Genomic DNA, 21966 nt, shown 5'->3' with positions numbered 1-21966 from the left:
TCACTGAAAAAAATGACTGAAAAAAAATGACTTCTGGTTTTGGTTTCTTGTATTTCTAGAAAAGTGTACAGCCACCAAAGACATGGCATGATGAAGTGTGACTTTGAATAAAGGAGAAAAGATCATCCATGGTGATGATTAACACAATGTGAAACTCTGAAAATGCCTAAAGAGTGTCTAGGACAATGGTAAAATAGCAGTGTGGTGAAGTGAACTGCATTTGTCTTAAATTGATGACAGTTATAAACATAATTTACATAAACATCAAGTGTACGTAAAGCAAAAATCACCTGCATTATGCATCTCCCTTTCCTCATCCTCTGAAGAATTTTAACTGACTCCAATAGAATAAAGTTCATCTCAGTTTAGCAATAGATAATGGCAAATGTATTTAGCATAATGCTGCCAGATCTCTCTAGCCTTTCTGCAATAAACATATTGTTATAAGAACATGGTTTCAATCATCTATTTGTGATCTTGGGAATGCATCAACATGCTCAGCATTATTTCTAAAAGGACTCTCTTCCCCCTCTCCTGTACGGGAGGCAGCAGTGGTGTTGGTTGAAGTTTTTCTTTTTTTCTCTTGCAGTTGCTGGTCTGGTTTGCACCAAAGACCTGTACCTTTATTCACTTTTGTTAATTTGGAAGGAAATCAAGTGTTTCTCCTTGACTAGTCACCTACCAGTGACTAGGTAGGTCTGGCTCACTGTGCCTTTTGGAGGGGGGTAGGGATCTGACTGATGGTTGTGTGACCTGGATACACTCTACCCTTGCTCCCCTTATTTCTTCCTTCTCAAGTAATCTGTGATGTGATAAATGAAAGTAGCTAACACCTCTTTCCAAGGGTATCCACTCCTTTTCTGTACACCGCTGGAAAAAGTAGTTTGTTAAACTTCATTGCATTTTGAATGGGGTTTTAAGAAATGGTTTAATTGCTTTTTAGCCTGTTAAAAACTAATTAACATGTTACGCTTTACTAGACACAACCTGTGAGTTGTGACTCTGAAGAGAAAAAATGAGTCCTGAACTAAGCCAAACTGTGGCAGTGTTTATCTTTAGAAAGTTGTGTGTTTGTGTTGGGGAGGAGGTTTTTATGTACCTTTCTGAGATTTCTTTGCTGCCAGTTCATACAGATGGAATCAGTGTCAATCCCATGGCAATCAAGGTAAGACTTTTGCCCTCTCTGCCAAAAGCCACTCAACACACTAAGCCCAGATTGACATGGCTAAATTTCTTCAATCTCTTTCATTGAAAACCTGGACTAAAAAAAGACTTGAAGTGTAAGGTGTTGTGAATGCTTTATGACATGTGGTATGTTAACAGTGCAATAAAGGCTTGCCATGAGTATCTTCTGTATTTAAACCTTAGCAAATGATTGAAATTTGGAAAACCTACTAGGGTCCTTTCTTTTTAGTTGGATAGTTTTTCCTATAAGTCATAAATTTCTGTTCATTAATTCTTTAAAATCAGCCTAGGTGTCTTGTTAAATCTCACCTAAGTTATAGAAATCACTGAAGAGAACTGGATGTCTTCATAGCCATACAATTGTCTATTCAAGTTTTGCTTTGCGCAATCCAGCAATAGAACAAAGGAATAAATACCTAGAAAAGTTTTTCATTTCCTCCATATCAACGACTCTTGGGCAAGTTTGATCTTTTTCCTTTTCTGGTATGAAGTAAGCCATGCCCACTTTCAGGCAATCAGGCCATTTTGTGTCACCAAGCTCCAGGCCAGGGGAGGTTCTAGACTGTAAAGTCCTCCAGTAGATTGTAAGCTCCTTGTGGGAAGGGAACCTGCATGCCAATTCTGATGTATTGTACTCTCCCAAGCGCTTAGTAGAGAGTTTTGCATGCAGTAGGTGCTAAACAAATATAATTGATTGTTGAGCCTACAGTATGAATGCGAGCTTGGAATTGATGCTGTGGTTTATATTCTGGAGCAATTTCATCACTGACGCCTCCAATAAATTCTTAGCATCAAATTGCTAGTGAGGATACCCACAATAATTCGTGAAGTGCATTATTCCACCATATCCTTAAAGCCACAATTATTGCATTTTAGCTCCATGGAGCTGGAAGTGTGACTGGAGGTTGGCAGAGTACTGCAAAGCAATTATTTCACAACATGCAGTAACAACTGAAGTGAGAAATAAGATGGGATGAATGATTACAACTTGAGCCAAAATCCAAGAACAATGATCGATCCCAACCTTCCCACTATAGAGTGTAAGCCCTCTGGAGACAGGGACTGACCTTCTGAACTCTTAGCAAATAATTCAGAGTGAAGGTGATGTATCTGTATGGCACATCACAAATGTGTGTGAGGTATAGCTAATGCCCCCTTCCTAGGCTAAGTAAATGAGGAATTTGAGTTGATATTTGATTTAAAAAGTGACTATTCCAACTCCTGATGCTCAAGAATTTCAGCTTTGTCAAATGTAACTTGGTCACAGCAGTATTTCAGAGTGTCTTAAATTGGTTTGTTCCAAGAGGATCCTGGAATGTTCTGGGAGAGGGGGGTACTAGTTTATCCCTCTTGTTGCATTTGTCCCCAGTACCTCATTCCACCTATAGCCCTAGAAGATCAACAATAAGAAATGATGTTTTTCTCCTGTTACCACTAGGGCAGATTCTTTCTCTGGTTGGTAGGTCTGAGAGCAACTTGTTAAAGCCTGGGTAATTCAGTTTTCAGTTTAAATTCTCAACTGGCAATTGGCTGAAAGGAGACCTATCTGAAGACTTGAACATCCAAAGCTCATTTTGTGATTGGCTCCTATCTGCTTGACATAGGAGTGCCTGGTCAAGAAAATCTAATGGAGTGACTAGTCATCGAAAGGAAAACAAGGGTAAGAATTCATTTTTCTAATAACTACTAACTATGTAAAGCATCAATGTCTACTGTGTCTCTCTCTTTAAAAGTAGGCCCATCTTGGTTAGGATTAAGGTTTTCTCTGCATGCCTGGAGTGTTGCAAGGGATGTTTTCAAAGTGAGAAGAAATGACTTTATGGGTACTACGTTTTAGCAGAAAGGATAAAAAGGCAATCATTTTGTGTTTGCCAGCTGTACTATCACATTTGGTTTAAAGTAGTGCTCTTGAAGCTGCCAGCTTCAGCTTTTACATTTTCCTTGGCCTTCGATTGTTTTTCACAATTGCTTGTATTGATACTGCTAAAAAGTAAAATTGGTTCCAGTGAATTGCATTTGGGGATAAAATTCCAAACCGAACTCAGAAATCCAATGTTTCGAGTACTTATTCTAATGGCCAAAACTCTTTTAACTATGGGGAAATGATTAACTTTATGCTGTATTAGTATTGTCTTTCAGGGGAGAAGCTAGTGCAATTTTAAAATAAATCAACCGTAAAATAGCTTATTATCCTATTCAGTATACCCATGCACATGGTTTCTGCATGAGCAAGTCTTTGTCAGATTCCTATCATTATTAACCTTAAAAACAGGACTTGTGCAGTTACCGCCAATTGAAAGTATAGCTTATTTAAAAGCTTAATCTCAGACTCAAACTATGTGGGGCTGTTCAGAATTTTTAAGGAAGATAAAATCATCCTGCTCCAGGGTTGATCCTTCTATTCTGGTACCACTTAAAAATGAATCTAGTGAGATGTTTACCATTTGGTAATTGTCACCACCCTTATCCAAAAGACATATTTAATAAGCTGCCTGGAAAATGCTGGCTTTGACCTTCCTGGGGGTGCATCCCTAGCATTTCTTTAGGAAAAATGGAAAGAACACAGTGCATTTTTAAAATAACTGACAACCAGAATCTGTAGTTATATTCGTTGCCATGTAGAACAACCTTTAAGATGTAGACTTCCACCTTTTAACCCTTGGAAGTTTGTCTCACCAGCTGGAAGGTGAATTAAATAAAGGTCTACTGTTGGACATTTAATCTGACTTGAACCTAGAAGTAGTTGAATTCTGCCATAGATTTGACTCTGTTTTTTCCTTGCATCTGTTATAATTTCAAAGACATTCTGGAAAGCGAGGTAGGCATAATTCATAGACACTTTAGCAAGCTGGAATGTACTGAATAAGTCTGACCTGTAAGAAATGTATGGGCAAATGGCAGTCTGAAACATCTGTTCTGTTTTTTGGTTTGTTTTGGTTGTTGTTGTCTTTTCCCCCAACTAAACATTTCAGCTCTCCCAAGAAAACTAGGCAGGACTTTCTTTCCAGATCTGAACCACAAGGCATGAGGTTGCAGTTTCACCTCAAACATGCTAAAACTACCTTTCCTTAGAATCCTACCCACCTTCCTTATAATGGCTTTGAATGTGTTACTGAATTTGATCTCTGTGGTTATCTCAGAATTTGGACCATTTCAAATGACAAACCCACAAGCTGGGCCGAGGCTAGGTAAGGACAGCTTTTGCCCTCACACCAACTGGGATGCAAATGTCTATATGTGGCTGTGCATCCACCTTGCCTTGACCAAGTTAATGGGCTTTGTAATATGATGTGGTTGCAAATGGAGCCAAAGTAGCTTTGGTCTCCACCATCAGAGAGATTGCAAAACAGAAATAATGAGTTTTCTCTGAAATAGTAGTTCTGTAAAATGAAACCTTAGGTGGAATACTGCATTGAATTCTGAGAACCTTATCGTTAGGGGGTTAGGAGAAGAGCAATGAGATTGATTAAAAGAGAGTCAGCAAGGATGAGTGGAGGGAAAAGCTAGTTAAAGTTATTCTTCAAGATTGGTAGTCTTAAGTAACGGGGTGATGGAAAGAGAGGGAATGCTTATTTACATATGATTTCAATGGTCTAAGCACCAACAAGGAAGGAAAATTTTGATATTGAGGTTATTTGCTGCACCCAGAAATAATCAGATAGCATACTTATAGAAGGATATATGCCATAATATTATCATATGTAAATACTATATGCAAAACACTGTGGTCACATTAGGAAGACTAGATCATTATACTTAAAAGGCAAATCTTCAGGCACTGCATTTAAAATTACTTCATCAAAACACATGTATGTTTGAGATCAGCACTACAGTTGCAGACTTCCAAAGAGTCTATCCTTAAATAAGGAAAAATAGAGGATGGAAGTAAGAGGGCAAGCCCAGATTCACCCCCTTCATATTTGACATTTTATACCAAGTCCTTTTGTCTGAATGTAAACCTGTCCTGTTATAACAGATGACAAGTGAGGACTGGCCATTAATCTATTCCCTAGCTGAGTTTTCCTCTTCAGTGACTAATCCCACATGTAGTGTTCAAGTAATGTAACTTTGATAACTAAAAATAATAGATTCTTTTAATAGGCTTCTCTCAGACAGGCATGCCAGACTGGTTCATGTTCTTTCCATTTTGGGATCTTGTGACACTGGATCCCGTTAGACGTTGATGAGTCAGTCTAGGTCCAAACAGACCCGAAGCTCGTAACTGTTATAAAATAGGTCTGACGTGTCGGCTGTGTGACTGAGCATCACAAAGGTGAATAGCGAAAAAGCTGCTCAGAGAAGAAGTTCCAGGATGGAAAAGAGTTTTATAGCTAGGACTGTAATTTTATGGTTTTATAGTTAGGGGAAGCTGAATTAGAAGTCAGTAAATTAAAATTAAAGCACTTTGCTTTCAAACAGTTAAAATCTGACTATTCCCAATCTAGTGACTTAAAAGAAGCTCTTACTATGAAAATAGGGCCCTTGTTACACTGGATCAGAGACATTAAAACTCAACATACTTATTTCTTCTCCAAATAATTAACCCATACCTTGAAGTAAATCTTAATGTACTGACAGCACTCACAAAGACTGAGACAATGGAAGGACTGAAAATGGTATCTCCTATTAAAGTAGGATTGGAGAAGCAGTGTAGCTTGGCAGAAAGAGCGTGGGCTTGGGAGTCAGAGGTTGTGGGTTCTAATGTCTGCTCCGCCACTTGTTAGCTGTGTGACTTTGGGTAGTCACTTAACCTCTGTGTGCCTCAGTTACCTCATCTGTAAAATGGGGATCAAGACTTTGAGCCCCATGTGGGACAACCCGATTACCTTGTATCAACCCCAGCACTTAGAACAGTGCTTGGCATATAGCAAGTGCTTAATAAATACTGTTATTATTATCATTATTGTTCTTATTGGAGAAGTAGAGGAGCCATTACACTCAATTTTCTTTTCTGGCCCCAGGAAATCCTGGCATCAGCCTCAGCTCCAAAGGGCGAAGAGGCAGTTGAAATCTACCTCCTATGAGGAATTTGGAGGAAGGGGCCTTAGCCAAACTGCAGACCTTTCAGGAGTCTTACCTTTTGTCATTTTGTCTTGCTCCTTTACAGATCAGTCTTTCAGTAGGGTACTATAGGGCAGCACCTAGAATTTTGAAGAGAGGGAAACAGCCCTTCCTCCTTGCGTTCGTGAAGGAGTATCAGTTATTCTACCACATCATCCTCTGGACCATAGACAGTGGGCACATCAAATTCAGCTGAGTTCTATCCTGCCTTTGCTGTTGTGTAAACTACAGCTGCTCTTGCCCTAAGAGCTCCAGAGGGGACGGCATCCTCCATCTGTCCCTACCCTGGATCAAGTGGAGAATTGCTCCTCAGGAGTCAGAAATCTCCACTGCTCTTGGAAGCACATCTCTGAGGCACAAAGTTGTGAAGTTGTGAGGAAACCAGAATTTTTTTATGGTATTTGTGAAGTATTTACTATATGCCAGGTAATAGTAATAGTAATAATAATGGTATTTGTTAAGAGCATACTACGTGTCAAGCACAGTTCTAGGTGCTGGAGTAATCAGGTTGGACACAGTTGCTATCCCACATGGGGCCCAGTCTTAATCCCCATTTTACAGAGGAAGTAACTGAGGGCCAGAGAAGTGAAGTGACTTTCCCAAAGTCACGATGCAGCCAAGTGGCAGAGCCCAAGATTAGAACCCAGGTCCTTCTGACTCCCAGGCCCGTGCTCTATTCACTAGGCCATGCCACTTCTCAGTAGTTCCCAGTGTGTACTCCATCCCTATTCTGACCTTACTCCTCTTCTGTGCCACACAGTTACACAATGGGGTAATGCTTTTCTGCCAGCGTATGGTCTATTGTCCTTGCAACTTCTACAGAGAAAATGAGGAAAAATGTTTTCCTTTCCTGCATAAACTCTCAGATGACTGTCATTATTTAATGGGTTAAGTAAGTTATTTTACAGACACTAGTAGAATTGAAAATAATTCACTCCCTGTTAACAGAGAATATATTTACAATTCAGTATAATACCCTGTTCTGTAGAAAGCCTGACAGACTGTGCCAGCTAAGTAGCAAGAATTAGTCACTCACAATTCCTAATAATTATTGTCATTTTTTTACAGTATTCATGGGCAAGGACTGTGTCTTTTGTTGTACTCTCCCAAGCATTTAGTACATTAGCAGCATTTAGTACGCTTACACCGTAAGCGCTCAATAAAAATGGTTGGTTGAATGAATGAATGAAGTGCTTACTATGTGCCAGGCACTGTACCAAGAGTTGGGCTAGATGCAAAATAATTATATTAGACACAATGTCCCACATGGGGCTCCCAGTCTTAATCCCCATTTTACAGATGACGTAACTGAGGCACAGAGAAATTAAGCGACTTGTCCAAGTTCACACAGCAGGCAAATGGCAAATCCGGGATTAGAATTCAGGTCCTCTAAATCAGGGGCCAAGGCTCTTCGCACAAGGCCCTCCTTCGCAGTTTAAGCGCTTACTCTCTGCCAAGCACTGAACAAAGTGCTGAGACAAAAGATAATCAGATCAGACACAGTCCCTGTGCTGGAAGTCAGATCAGATTCAGTCCCTGTATGACATGGAGCTCACAGTCCAAGGGACAGGGAGAACGGGTATTTATCATTTTACAAATGAGGGTACCGAGGCACAGAGAAGTTAACTGACTTCTCACAGCCTATGAATGCTATCCTCTGAGGTTTTTTTTTCTATGAAAGTTGATTTTGAAAATTTTAAAAACTATTTTTAGATCAAATGTTACATTATTAAAGCTTAAGTATAGTAAGGCATTTTATGAAATACTGAAAAATTCCATGTGCTGGAATTCACTTGAGAGTTTTGAAATATTTTAGTGTTTTGCCTAGCACTCTAATGTATGCAAATTTGCCAGAGTTAAACAGGTTTTCTTGAGAGTTAATACTTTAACTATATGCCTTGTCGGTTCTTGCTTCTCCAATTAAAGTTATTTAAGAATAAAGGAATTCTGAACATATGTGATTTTAGAAAAAGGAAAATTAATAAGGTTTGATTAACCAATTTTCCTGAGTGACATTTATTTGAACTTTTTACCCCAAAAAGTGATGTGCAGCTTTACATCTAGTCAAATTCCAAGAAATTAATCCCTATTAATCCCTCTTTTACTTTGAAGTTTAGATTATGTACTTTGCCTTTTGTGGCTCTGAACCCATAACTTAAAACATTTGCAACTATGAGTTTAGATGACTATTTCATTTTATTTATTACCTTCCTTTACGTATGTAAGACAGTTCCTTAAATGGGAAGGAGTTTATTTGTACTCTTAATTGGATGCCCTTCATAGAAAAAGAGACACTTTAGAATTTAGGCAATGATTTTGAGCCTCCTAGTTGGTCTTTCCCATAGTCTGAATTGCTATGAGATTTTTAAAGGAAAACCTTTCAGACTTGTAAATCTTCAAAGGATGTTAAAGTAAATCTCCTATTTAAAGAGCTGCTCATTTTTCTTGTCTGTAATTGAAGTGTGTAAAAAAATTACTATTTTTGCAAAAGATATAAACAAGAAGGACACAGTCCTTTTCATCTTAATGTAATTATTTGTAAATCTTTTCATCAGTAAAGCTTCTAACATGGAAATATTGAGCAAGTACCTGTAAACTTGCTATTATCCCCAAATGAAGGTATTTAAAAGTCCAGACCAAAGTAGTGTCAGAGTGTCACCTTTAAATATTTTACAATCTAATCACTTCCATTTCTATTTTTGATGTGCAAATACATTTCAATTGAAAAGAAAGCACTAAGAATTAAGTACTAGGAAAAAAAATTAGTACTATACTACCCTAACTAGAAAGAGCCAGTATGTTTCCTAAATGCCTATGCATGCTGAAGGCTTGGCTTAGAAACTAGACTTGTCTATTAATGCCCTCTAATCTTCTTCCATAAACCTGGGCCTATTGTCTGGCAGTTTTTCTTTCATCTTAAGGGTAGAATGGATATATTAAGGTGCGTGGACTACATTTGAGCACTTACATAGAAACAGTACATTAAGGAAAACTTTTGAGTAGAAAGTTGAAGCCAAAATTAAGAATTGGTTTATGTGAGGGAGATTCTACAGAGCACCTATGCTGTGAGGCCCATTTTTGTTAGAAAAAAATTGTTGCTTACTCATCTCTCCTCTCTGATTGTTTTAGGCTGAAAAGATGACAGTTTAGAGAAAATCAATCCCATCATGAATTCCCATTTTTCTGTGGAATGTACCATCTTCCACCCTTGTCACAATTGTTGAGAAACAGGGAAGATGTTCTGGGTGTGTTCATTGGGATCAATTCCAGGGAAGAGAACATGGTATATCCCTCTAGACTTGTAAACTCCTTTAAAAAAAAAAAATGATTTAAGTGCTTACTATGTGCCAGGCAGTGGTACTAAATGTTGGGGTAGATACAAGCTAACCAGGTTGGACAACACAGTCCATGTCTTGCCTGGGGCTCACAGTCTTAATCCCCATTTTACAGATGAGGAAACTGAGGAACAGCAAAATTAAGTTACTCGCCCGAGGTCACACAGCAAATGAGTGGCAAAGCTGGGATTAGAATCCAGGTCCTTCTGACAACCAGACCCGGGCTCTCTCTGCTAGGCCACACCGCTTTTCTCCTTCTTGTGGGCAAGGAACGTGTCTGCTAATTCTGTTTGTATTATACTCTCCCAAGTGCTTTGTACAGTGTTCTGTGTACAGTAAGTGCTCAAAGACCACTGATTGATCATCTGTAGGATTATAGGAAGAGCGGACAGTTAGCTACATAAGGTATTAGGCATGATGTTTTTAAGGAAGAGAATGCCTTAGAAGAGGAACACTTTGCCATGCTACAGTTTAGAAAAGTTACCAAAAAAACACCATTTTATCATTACCTAGGCCTGTAGAAATGATCTAGTAAAGTGTCATGACCTCCCAAGTGGGTTTTTGTTGGAAGAGTCTGTGCTTCAAAGGGTAAGTAGTAGTTCTAAAGAAATAGCATGCAGCTAGTGGTTGTTATTAAAAATCTAGCTGCCTCTAGGGTTCCCACGCTCCATGTTGGAAAAGGTCACAAGGAAATAAGTAAAACCAAAGGACACCTACCAAAATAATTCCATAGAGGTTTTTTTGGAACTAATTTGAGAAATCTGATATTCATACAGAAGAGGATATGAGAATCAAACTGAGGAAACCAATTGCCTATCAAACAAATGCCTTTTGTTTTGAAGTTCAAATTATTCCTTTCCAAACTTTAAAACTGGCACATGGCCCTGATCTAGATTTGATGGGAGAATGTCTGGTATGTTTGAAGTGGCAGTGTTTTTCATTTGCACTAGCATGAATAAATATATTCATATTAAAACACAGATTAGGGGGATTTCTAGTCTAGAAAAATAATTCAGATAACTTAAAATAAACAATCCCATGCTGAAGATGTATGGAAGCTGCATTCTCAATCAATCTTTCCCTTTTTAGTAAACCTCTATAGTACCATTCACCTAAAGATTTTAAAGCTTTCAAGCATTATTAAATTGCTCAATGTACATTTCAGTGGCAAAGGTGGAAAGACTAAAACACAGAATTGAGATTGGACCCATTTACCACAATAAATGAAGCCAATAATGGGATAGAGAATTCAGGTATCCAAACTACTACTGGCTTATTGTAAGCCTTATTGAAAAATTTCCAGTCTTAGCCCTCCTGATTCTTTTGGGGTTAAGGAAAACTTAAAACTGCAATACACAGAAGGAGAAGGTACATCTCTGTGTGTTTCCTCTGTGTTGGAGAATCAAAAATAATTTTAGCATTTAGGACAGTACACAAAGATAATGGTGATATGGTAACACTTGTCTTTCATTTGTTCCTTGTGGATAGGACCACATCACTTCTTTGGGTTATACTTTCCCAATTGTTTAGTACAGTGTACTTGCACCCAGGGGATACTGAAATAATACTGTTGAGTGCTAGTTTTTTCCTATCAGTGGATTGCACATATTCCATAAATGACTAAAAGGGCTCCCATATTCCATGATGGCAGCATGTGTAGGTCATGGAACTGCAAAATTTCTATTAGGAGTTCTAAATCAAGTTTCTGTCCATTATTATTTCTTGGAGGAAATATCTAACTGAAATAGAATTTTCCTTTAAAAGAAGGCCACATATTTATTTTTTAGCTGGGGACCCAGATCTACCTTAAAGGTGAGAGCAGAGCCTTCATGGTAGAGGGATTTGTTTTTTTAGGTATTAACCAGGTAAAAACACAGGGTTATTCCCCTAACTTATTGAAATTGGAGTTCCTGATTTCCTTTTAGGCCTGGGTAAAATAAAGTTGTTGTTTTCCTTGGCTGGCACCTTCAAGACTAGCTTTGTCATTATTGCAACCTTATAAATAAGGTAGATAATTTATCTGACTTCAGAAGAGCAATGAAAATGGTATATTTCTTATGTGTATAGGGTTGGGTGGACATACCCGTGGCATCTATCATTTTCACAAGTGCCTTCAGCAGAAAAAAAGTCTAAATTCCTAGAAATTCCTTCCTTAACACACATTTAATTCCAAGTTAAGAAGTTCAAAACCTTCTCTTCTTCAGAAGAATATCAAGAAAAACCTCTGAAATCCACCTTGTTAACAGGGAGGCAAGGGAAATGTGATAAAAATGAGAATCATAAGCCTAATGCCCTAAACTCCTTGTGAGCGGGGAACATGTCTACTAAATTTGCTATACTGTACTCATGGAAAGCACTCAATAAATAGAATTGATTGATTAGGCAGTTGAATCTAAATTGGTTGTGACGTGCTACATGTAAATGATTGGAGCAATAATCTCTAAATTGTTATCTAACCCAAGGCCTTGAAATTGTGAAGATTATCTTTTGATTTAGACTCTTTATACCAGATTGGCAAATTGAAATTATCAGGTTCTTTAGACTGATATTTGGCCTCTAAAATTTGTGAGGTCCCAAAACACATATACCAATGTCATCCTCATCATTATCATCATCCTCATCATTACAGTTTTTCCTATCCCCAAAGCTCAGACAGTATGAACGTCTGCCTGCAAATCCAGATTCCAGTGAAAACCAAATATTTAATGGAAAATAAAGGAAGAGTAGTTCAGTCCCACTGCTTTAATTCTCCTTAGGTCCCCTGTGATACTGTTCAAGTGGCCCCAGGTAAATAGTTGCACTTATTTCAGTGGGGGGTTCCATCCACTAATTTTCCTACCATGGTCATAAGGCAGGTACATGAAAAATTACATTGCCCTTTCCATGATTTAATTATTCTTGGTTTTTCCGGGTGGAGCTTAATGAAATGAGCTATACTCACTGATTTCAACTTAAAATTTTTTTATCTAATTAGAAGTGAAATTTTTTATGGTATTTGTTAAACACTTACTATGTGCCAGGCACTATATTAAAGGCTGGGGGAAATACAAGCTAATCAGGTTGGACACAGTCCCTGTCTCACAGGGGGTTCACAGTCTTAATCCCCATTTTACAGATGAGGTAACTGAGACAGAGAGAAGTGAAGTGACTTTGCCCAAGGTCATATGGCAGAAAAGTGGTCCAGATGGGATTAGAACCCAAATCCTTCTGAGTCTCAGGCCTGTGCTCTATCCTCTAGGTCACATTGTTTCTCTATCAGCAGCCAGTCCTTGATGAGTCTTAGTGTGGTTTTTACCTTCACTTACCTGTCTTGACTCTGCAAGAATACACAAAATCATTATAAAACCTATTAGACTTTAAGACAGCAATTTGGGAACATGTGATAATTAAGAAACCTAATAAGTATGGTGCCGAGGGAGGAAGTATTAACACCCAAGTGTGTGGAAGAAGGTTGGAGTGTGTTCATAATTAAACCAGAAATATTGCATCATTTTTCTAAGAGGAATTATACTCATGGCCTCATGAAAGATGAACAGATAACCATCTCCAAATTAGAAATGAACAAGGAAAATAGGCAAAAATGATCTTTCGTAGGTTACATGAAAATGATAAAGACAATCAAAAACTCTGTTGCGTAAGGACTCTCATCAGTTAACTTCTCTGTGCCTCAGTTACCTCATCTGTAAAATGGGGATTAAAACTGTGAGCCCCTCGTGGGTCAACCTGATTACCTTGTGTATCTCTAACCCCCCACCCCCAGTGCTCAGAACAGTGTTTGGCACAGAGTAAGCACTTAACAAATACCATCATCATTATTATTATTAAGCAAACCACTGGACTCCTGGCCATTATTAAGTACTAAGGGGATATTTACAGTGATGGTCTTTGTACTCAAGTAACTTTTGAATCTCAAGGGAGAGGACAACCTACATTTTTATCACATAAAGGGCAGTGCAGATTGCTTGTTACTTATACTTAGTTGAGTGAATTTGCCTTTTTTTAGTAGTGGAATTATTTGTGGAACAGGTGGATTGTGAGATGGAATAAAGTGGGGATGATATGTTTCAAAAAGGGATCATCCTGATATGTAATTAACGAATGTTTCTTGAGTTTATTGCCACTAGGCTCTAACTGCATGGCTGCTTCAATGGTGCATTCCAGCTGCAGTACATTAAATAGTTCCCTCCTGACCTGCCAGGGATAAACTAGCTTACTGACAGGGAGCCATTTGAACACTCAGGAGAATAGATCCCAATATGTGGTTAGGGCTTCAGAATAGCTTAATATTCATTTTCACTCCTCACAATGGCCCTGTGTGGCTAGGTAAAGATGGAAGAATTCTCCAATGGTGTCTTTGGAAAAACTAGGATTGTTTGATCTTCTTAACCCTGTCATTGATCCTAACCTTTTCTTCTAAACACTTATTAAATATGGAGCAACCAACCTGGGCACTTGAGTAATTTTGTTAATTTTCCACATGAGCAAAGAAGATGAAAATTCAGAAAACAAAGACAATGGTTTAATGGTGATACCATTCCTGCCTTAACTTTCTCCTTTTTTCAATCATCAGAGTCCATTAAATCATGCCCTAGCTGAAGCAACGAGGCCAAATTCTCTCATGAAGTTTTCCTTTCCTAAAAACCAATAAAGTTGTTCTTATAAGCACAGTTTTCCATCACTTTATTTGATCTAGTTTTAAATTACTAATTTAGAATAACCTGAAGCCACTTTATAGAAAGGGTCAACAACTCTGGGTCACCCCAAGAATGCAAAAATTGAGTTTTGCCCCTCAGTACATTAACAAAGTCCAAAGCCACTTGCTTTTTTTTAAACAGTATTGCATTTGCATGCATATTACGCCCACTCCAGTCATTTCATTTCATGAATGTGCAAACATATATTTACCACTGCAGTGCACTTGTAACATATTTATATAGCAGAGAGCTTTTCTAAGATTCAATATATTGTCAAGTGTTTTTGAGGTCTTCTGACCCAAAGGCATTTTGTAATGAGATGATATGGTTGGTAATATTACAAAATACTTCACATCACCTTCACTTTCAGTCCCTTCATGGAGTTCCAGGAATGTGATTTTTGTAGAAAGCTCTGTGCTTGTAAAGAAATTTGGAATGATATTCCTTGAATTGGAAATCAGTTGACTCTTGCCTTCAACAAGAAACATGATTAGTTCATCTTCTGCTACTTGCCAGGAAGGAGTTTTGGTCTTTATTTGGGAAAGTGGAATGGGGCCATGCTCCATTTGTCAGTTCAGTTCCATTTGTCTGCTCTTTCCTGTGTTTTGCAGGCTCTTACTACAAAATGACTGCCTTACTAACCGAATGACAGTCAGAATGTGGTACCACTTGATGTCTTCCTCCATCTCATCGCATGCCATTTTAGCAACATGGTGGAACTTGGAGTAATCACTCAAGTTTCTTAGACTTTCAGGCTGAAGTATGACCAGAATACAGAATACCTTAGGGAGCATAGTTTCCAAGACAAAATAATTTTGGAAACAACCCATCCAGTAGCACCAGCTCTAATTCCCTTTCTTCAGAGGGTAAAATTAGCAGCCTGAAAAGATCATCATGGACCAGGCAAGGCATGGTCCCAACATAATCTCTTACTCTTCTCTCCTCCCTCAGGAAAATCCTAAACTCCTACCACAAGAAGATTAAAAAGATGTTCCTCCTGCACCAAGAAAGATCTGAAGATCTTTTTCAGTGTTCTTGGAGGTGAGGGGTGTAAGAGCTTGATCAGTTGGTGCTCATCCACCTTGTTCTCTTAAGGTAAGCAATGTACATGATATGGACGTTCAGGGGTCCAAGCTCCTACACGTGGCTGGTTTTGGAATGCTCCATAGCTAGTTTTGGACCATCAGACCACCTCACCAGAAGGTGGCGCATGCCTACCACTTGTGCCAGAGGTCACCAATATAATCAATCGATCGATAGTTCTTTCTCAACAGTACCCAGGCAATATGCTCCCTAAGAAGCTTTAAAGCAGTCTTCATATGGAAGATTTGATGTCAAAGATTTCATTTCCTTAAAACTTGTCTTCTTCTTCTACTTCTTCTTCTTCTTCAAATTGTGAATTAACCATTGTAGTGATTTATGTCTTGTGAGGAATGCTCTTGGATAACTCGAGTTCTGAGTTCAACAAGTTTTAGTTTTAGATATGCTTTCTGAGTAACCGAGATCCGAAGCAGTCTTGTGGCATAAAGAACGGTATCTTATTAATGTGAACATCACTGAAGAAAGAGTTTCATTATTTTTCACCTTTGGAAGGATCCTATGCTTGATGTGGAAGAAGCTTCAAATCTCTGGTTCATGCAGAGCTGCTCAAATCATTTGGCACTTTTCTTAAACTTCTTAAAAGTCTAGAGCCATAGACCTCCCTAAACTTTGCTAGAATGATTTCTGAATTCAGCTTATTGCTATTTATGTTTAGGTTCATCTCACTTCTTATTTGGTCTTCCCATCCTATTCCCCAACAGTGTAAGAGTGGGATGGTTTGGCGATGTGACCTTCATTCCCCTTTAGATGCAACCTATGTTACTCGTAGGCAGAGTAGGGACACAACTCATGAAAAACAACTGGATCCCTTAGAAATGGTTCCTAGTAGCAAAGTCTGAAGAACCTTCATATTTTCATCTCATACTTTCTTGCGGCCTATTTTGTCCACTCGCAAAATGAATATACATTCTAAATGGGCAGTTTCAAGTTGGACTTTCTTCTCCGAACCAAAGAAATGTACTGACTATTAGAGCAGGTTGAATTTAAGGATTCATTTAATAGTGTGGTTGGGCCATTCGCAAGTGATGACTACTTCCATTGTAATACACAGAAATCGTCCCAAGATGGGACTGAGGATCTTCCTGCTAAATGACAGTGGAGGTCTTACTTTAGGAGATAAGATGCCCACTAGGCAGTTATGAAGGAAGTGATATAAGTGTTTGTTCCCAGTCTGTCAGCCTTGTCTTGTCAAAGTTCTTGAAAGGAGCAAATTTGGGGGAGATAAGGGGAAATAAAGGTAAAAACTTCCACATAAAAATAGTATTGGGACCTTTAAAAGAATGTCTGAAGATTTGGATAATTCTTACTATAATTAAGGACATTTTTACTCCTAAGAACTAGTCATTCATCTGTGTCTCTGCCTTGTTCAAAGCTTTAGGGAAAATGAACTTTTCTTTGTTAGTAATATTAGAAAAGAATCATTTGTAGCAAAAAAAAACCCCAAAGTCAGGGCCGAGTATTTCTTGGTACTCAAATAGGTGATAGGTTTAAATGCAATCTGGTCTAGAGAAATAGAAACAATGAAAAATGCAAGTATCTGTGGGGAGATGAAAAGGATGCTGGTTGAATATTCATATTTTGAGAGGTCTGTATTTACATGAAGAGATTTTCCTCCCTAGGAGTTTAGTTTGATTGGCATTTGGTGTTTATGATATTTTATCAGTTGTGAAATCACAACTAGAATAAATGGCACTGCATGTATTTTCTTTTTTAACTAATCAAGGAAAATGCCTTAGAATGGAACCAACAGCCCCCAGGATTTATCATTTGGGAATATTAGAATAACTCCATTGAAATACCATGCTCAAAAGGTTGAACCTTGCTGTTTCATATGGTTTGCTTCTTTGTATGATGCTTTCAAAGGGCTCATATAATAATCATAGATTCCTAGATTACTGTCCTTTAGAGGAAATCGATTCCTCCAAGAATCCAGGCAACTGATTTTTACAGGAAGAAATGCCTTTTGTCAGCACAGATCAAGTTGTGTAATTCAAAAGAGAAGTGTGGCCTCGTCGGTAGAGCATGGCCTGGGAACCAGAAGGACCTGGGTTCTAATTCCAGCTCCACCACTTGTCGACTGTGTGCCCTTGGGCAAATCACTTCACTTCTCAGTGCCTCACTTAACAGTAAAATGGGAATTAAGAATGTGAGCTCTATGTAGGATGGGGACTGTGTGTTTATATCTACCCCAGTGCTTAGTACAGTGCCTGGCACGTAGTAAGCACTTAAATACCATTAAAAAAGATACAGTAAATAGGAACAAATTACATGTTGCCTTTAGTTATCAGAAGCTATAAGAATGAGGTGATGCCTTTATTACTCTTACATTTCCACTGATAAGGTAATGCAATCTTTATTGTGAAGTGATTATGTAAACAGATCAAGAGAGTGACCAATTATTGGAAGAGTGGGCCCTGTGACTGATTCATTGTGGTGAAAAAATTATTTTTGTTAAATAGTGTGTAGGAAGTGAAATCAGTTACAGTCACTATGGAGTTCCAACTTTTGCAGAGCCAAGTTTGGGGAACACTGAGCCAAGACTGGGGAAGACTTTATTATAGGTAGAGAGGTAATCATTCCTTCATTTAAGTAATCAGCATCAGTTTGGCTAAATATTACTAGATCTGTGATTTGTCTCAACATCTACATGCGCCTCTCCTATTGAAGTGATTATAATATTACTGTGAATATTTGAGCTTTGTTTTTAATGGCATGACTTGAATTTAATTAGCTAAGTTTTGGGGGGGTGGGGGTTGTAGTTAAGTCTTTTGAATTTTACAAGACTTTCTTTGTTAATGATATTATTTATTAAGCCTGTACTATTCATTCATTCATTCAATAGTATTTATTGAGCGCTTACTATGTGCAGAGCACTGTACTAAGCGCTTGGGATGAACAAGTTGGCAACAGATAGAGACAGTCCCTGCTGTTTGACGGGCTTACAGTCTAATCGGGGGAGATAGACAAGAACAATGGCAATAAATAGAGTCGGGGGGAAGAACATCTCGTAAAAACAATGGCAACTAAATAGAATCAAGGCGATGTACAATTCATTAACAAAATAAATAGGGTAATGAAAATATATACAGTTGAGTGGACGAGTACAGTGCTGTGGGGATGGGGAGGGAGAGGTGGAGGAGCAGAGGGAAAAGGGGAAAAAGAGGGTTTAGCTGCGGAGAGGTAAAGGGGGGTTGGCAGAGGGAGTAGAGGGAGAAGAGGAGCTCAGTCTGGGAAGGCCTCTTGGAGGAGGTGAGTTTTAAGTAGGGTTTTGAAGAGGGAAAGAGAATCAGTTTGGCGGAGGTGAGGAGGGAGGGCGTTCCAGGACTGCGGGAGGACGTGACCCAGGGGTCGACGGCGGGATAGGCGAGACCGAGGGACGGTGAGGAGGTGGGCGGCAGAGGAGCGGAGCATGCGGGGTGGGTGGTAGAAAGAGAGAAGGGAGGAGAGGTAGGAAGGGGCAAGGTGATGGAGAGCCTTGAAGCCTGTACTAGATGTCAAGCAGTGTGCTAAGCATTGAGGTAGAGCTAAGATAATCAGATCAGACAGATTTCAAGAAGTGCTTCAGGATGGTGTTGCAGATCCTGCATTCCCTGTGGATTTGAGGCATTCCAGGGGCTAAGGGCTTTCCAACTGTGTGTAGCCTTGAGAGCTGATTTGGGGGAGAAGTGTGCCAAATCGTATCCCTCAAGCCTTAGGAGTGGAGTTCTCAGTACAGCTGAAGAACTCTTTATCCTGTCCCTGTAGCAGAGGGCCTTATCAATGTCTGGGGATTAGTGGGATCCCAGAAGATTTCAGGGATTCCCTTTGGGACCATTGATGAAGAAGAAAGGGAGTCTGGCAGACCTGAGCTAGATGAAGAGTAAATTCCCACTCCCAATAGATGCTCTCTCTGTCCTTAAGTTCTTAGCAAAATTACTCTTAATAGCTCCCACAGGGATAGGACTAAAATTCTCTCTCAGCCCCTGCCCTTGAAGGATTTCAGGGACACAAGTGGCTGAGGTTTCCACAAATGTTAGTGATGGTCATCAAGGCTCAAGGCCCACTCAGTTTAGGGTTTATGGATATACAAGAAAAAATACGCTTCTAAGAAAAGCTACCGGAGTAGTGTTTGGGCTTTGGAAGTAATGTATGCTATGAGTCTAAGGTAATTTTAGAAATCTTTTGTACTGATGGTTTCCCTAAGTTCCTTAATAGTAAGAGTGCTTTGAAACCATTTGTCTTGTCATAAAAAAAATAAGAAGAGGTGAGGATTCTAGGCTAAAGCCAACTTTTTCAGCATTAAAATCAGCATCATCTAAGTGATTGTTCATATTAGATGCAGAATTAGTCATCACTCTTGGCTTGATGAAGAACCTTGCACCGTGACTATCTGAATTGTGAAGACTGGGATTTTGGAAAACAGTTTTTGCCAAGCTTGTTTCTTACCTTCACTGAAGAAGGACCTTTACTGTGAAGCAACTCTGCGTAATCCTGTGTTTGTCTTTATTGCAAGGATTTACCTCATTTGGGAATTTCTGTTGCAACAACAGCCACTTTATTAGTGTGGATCTAAACTACTTCCCTTCTAGAGAAGAGACAAATTGCTTATAATTCATATTCTCTGAAGGCAGTGGTCACACTAGGTAAACATTCACCCTTTTTATGGGAACTCTTGCCTTCACTTGCCAGATTAATATTAGCGACAATTGTGCCTCACCAGCAGCCAGGTTGACATTTACACCAGCTGCAGGTGAGGCAGTTAAACAGTCAGAGTTTAAGCTATGGTGCATTCCAAACCCATTCACACACAGGAGGATATACCCAGGAGTGTAGATGTGTTTATATTTACCGCATTTCCTTCAGAGAACAAGAATTACAGGTAGTAACATTCTTATTATTGAGCAATTACAAAAAACATGGAAAATGCCAGGTGCTAGTGCCATTTTTGAAACGCCAGTCAGGAAAACAAGGCAGGGCACAGAAAATAACCTTTAATAATAAGCATTTTTTCGTGGCTCCTAATTCTGAGTAAAACGGAATTGAGTTTCCAAAAGAAAGACACATCAACTGTCCACGGGTACCCCTGGATTTACATATAATCTGAATATGTTTTGATCCCTATAGATGAGTTATTTTCAGTAAGACAATTTTTACATGCCCAAATAATATTAATATACATATATACCAAACTTTGGCCACAAGCTCTAAGCTGTATGCATGTATGCATAGAATTAAGTCAATCAATCATATTCATTAAGTGCTTACTCTGTGCAGAGCACTGTACTATAAACGCTTAGGAGAGTACAATGTAACAGAATTAATAGACATGTTCCCTGCCTAGAATTAATTGTTAGGTCATGCATGGATCAAGAATAGTGTCTAAGTGCAACCAGGTTTGCCTTCTGTGTTCAAGCTGATGGGTTACAGAGAAATTCTGTTATCTGTCTGGATGAGTTTCTTCCTACTTTATGTATCTGCTACCTTCACTTTGATTGTGAGCCATGTGTGAAACAGGGACCATGTCTGATCTAATTATTTGCCCCCAAACCTAGTAAGTACACAATAAATACCATAACTAGCAAATTATCTTTTTTTCCTCTGCCATCCCATGCCCAGCATCTCCCTCCCACCAACAAGGTAAAAAAAAAATTAAAAAATCCAAGTTAATAGCTTAAGAATGGTCATTGAATATACCATTTTAGAATTTAGTCTTTATTTTAAAATTATTGTGTTAAAGTGAAAAGTAGATAATTGCAGTAAAGTTAATATGTGGCAGCTATATTATAAGATTTATAATAAAATTAATTCAAGTATTGCTATCACTTTTATCTCCAAAGAACCCAACCCTCTTGCAGCTATTTGTGATTTAACTCACAACATCACTTTGAGGTAGGTGAGCTCAGATGAGGAAATGGGCAGAGAATGTTAGATGATTTGCCTCAAACCACTGGGTGATAAGTCTCAGCTCTCCTGACTCCTCGTCCAGTATTCTCTTCACTTCTTTCCAAGTTGTCTTCTTACTCTTGTAACTGAGATACTGTTGTCTCTGCTTTCTTCTGTAATGTTGGGTAACCAGTACTTTACCAGTGAACTTAAGATACTTTAGTCAAAGACCCCTTGGCAAAGATTTGCATAAATTGTTTAACTCCTCAATGTAAAATGTTTCTAGGAACCACTATACTTCTGTTTCTCCAGGATCTTGAAAGTTTTCAATATTTAAGGGTTTGATTTGTGTTGAACATAATGCCAAGTTGAAATGATGGAGTCAAGTGCGGGAACTAGGAACTGAAAGAAAGTAGGAGGCAAGAAGACATCAATGGAAAATCTTTGTTTTTTCCCACAAGACGAAAACTTCCTCCTAAAGGGTCTGAAAGTGCATATAGTAGTCTATTGCAGACTGTTGAAAAGAGTTTAGCCTTCTCCGTCTAATGTTCTTTCTCATGGGAATTACCAGACTAATAAAGCAGCAACGAACTTTCTTTTTCCTTTTATAGTAGATGACCTTTTGGCTAAGCTGAAGTTCTGCTTTTTATCTGAGGAGAACATCGTGCCTTGGAAAAAGGGGGTGCTCTGAAGGCACAACTTCATCTGTATCTTTTGATAGAGCTTAC

General features: G+C 38.7%; 1 protein-coding gene across 3 annotated transcripts in view; it reads left to right on the top strand.

Moving 5' to 3' along the window:
* Positions 1–21966, top strand: part of ZEB1 (zinc finger E-box binding homeobox 1) — a 162074-nt gene that overhangs the window by 39311 nt on the left and 100797 nt on the right. The window contains exons 2-3 of one of the 3 annotated variants that reach the window (XM_029077557.2): positions 2790–2845; positions 15227–15370. The exons of 1 other annotated variant lie outside the window; for it this stretch is intronic. The gene's annotated coding sequence lies outside the window, so the exon portion shown is untranslated. The remainder of the gene's footprint in view (positions 1–2789; positions 2846–15226; positions 15371–21966) is intronic. One more of the 3 variants, XM_029077558.2, reaches the window with a different exon arrangement.

This window comes from Ornithorhynchus anatinus, chromosome 13 (genome assembly GCF_004115215.2).
Source record: "Ornithorhynchus anatinus isolate Pmale09 chromosome 13, mOrnAna1.pri.v4, whole genome shotgun sequence".
NCBI classification, from domain to species: Eukaryota; Metazoa; Chordata; class Mammalia; order Monotremata; family Ornithorhynchidae; genus Ornithorhynchus; species Ornithorhynchus anatinus.
This window is presented reverse-complemented; position numbering and strand designations above follow the sequence as displayed.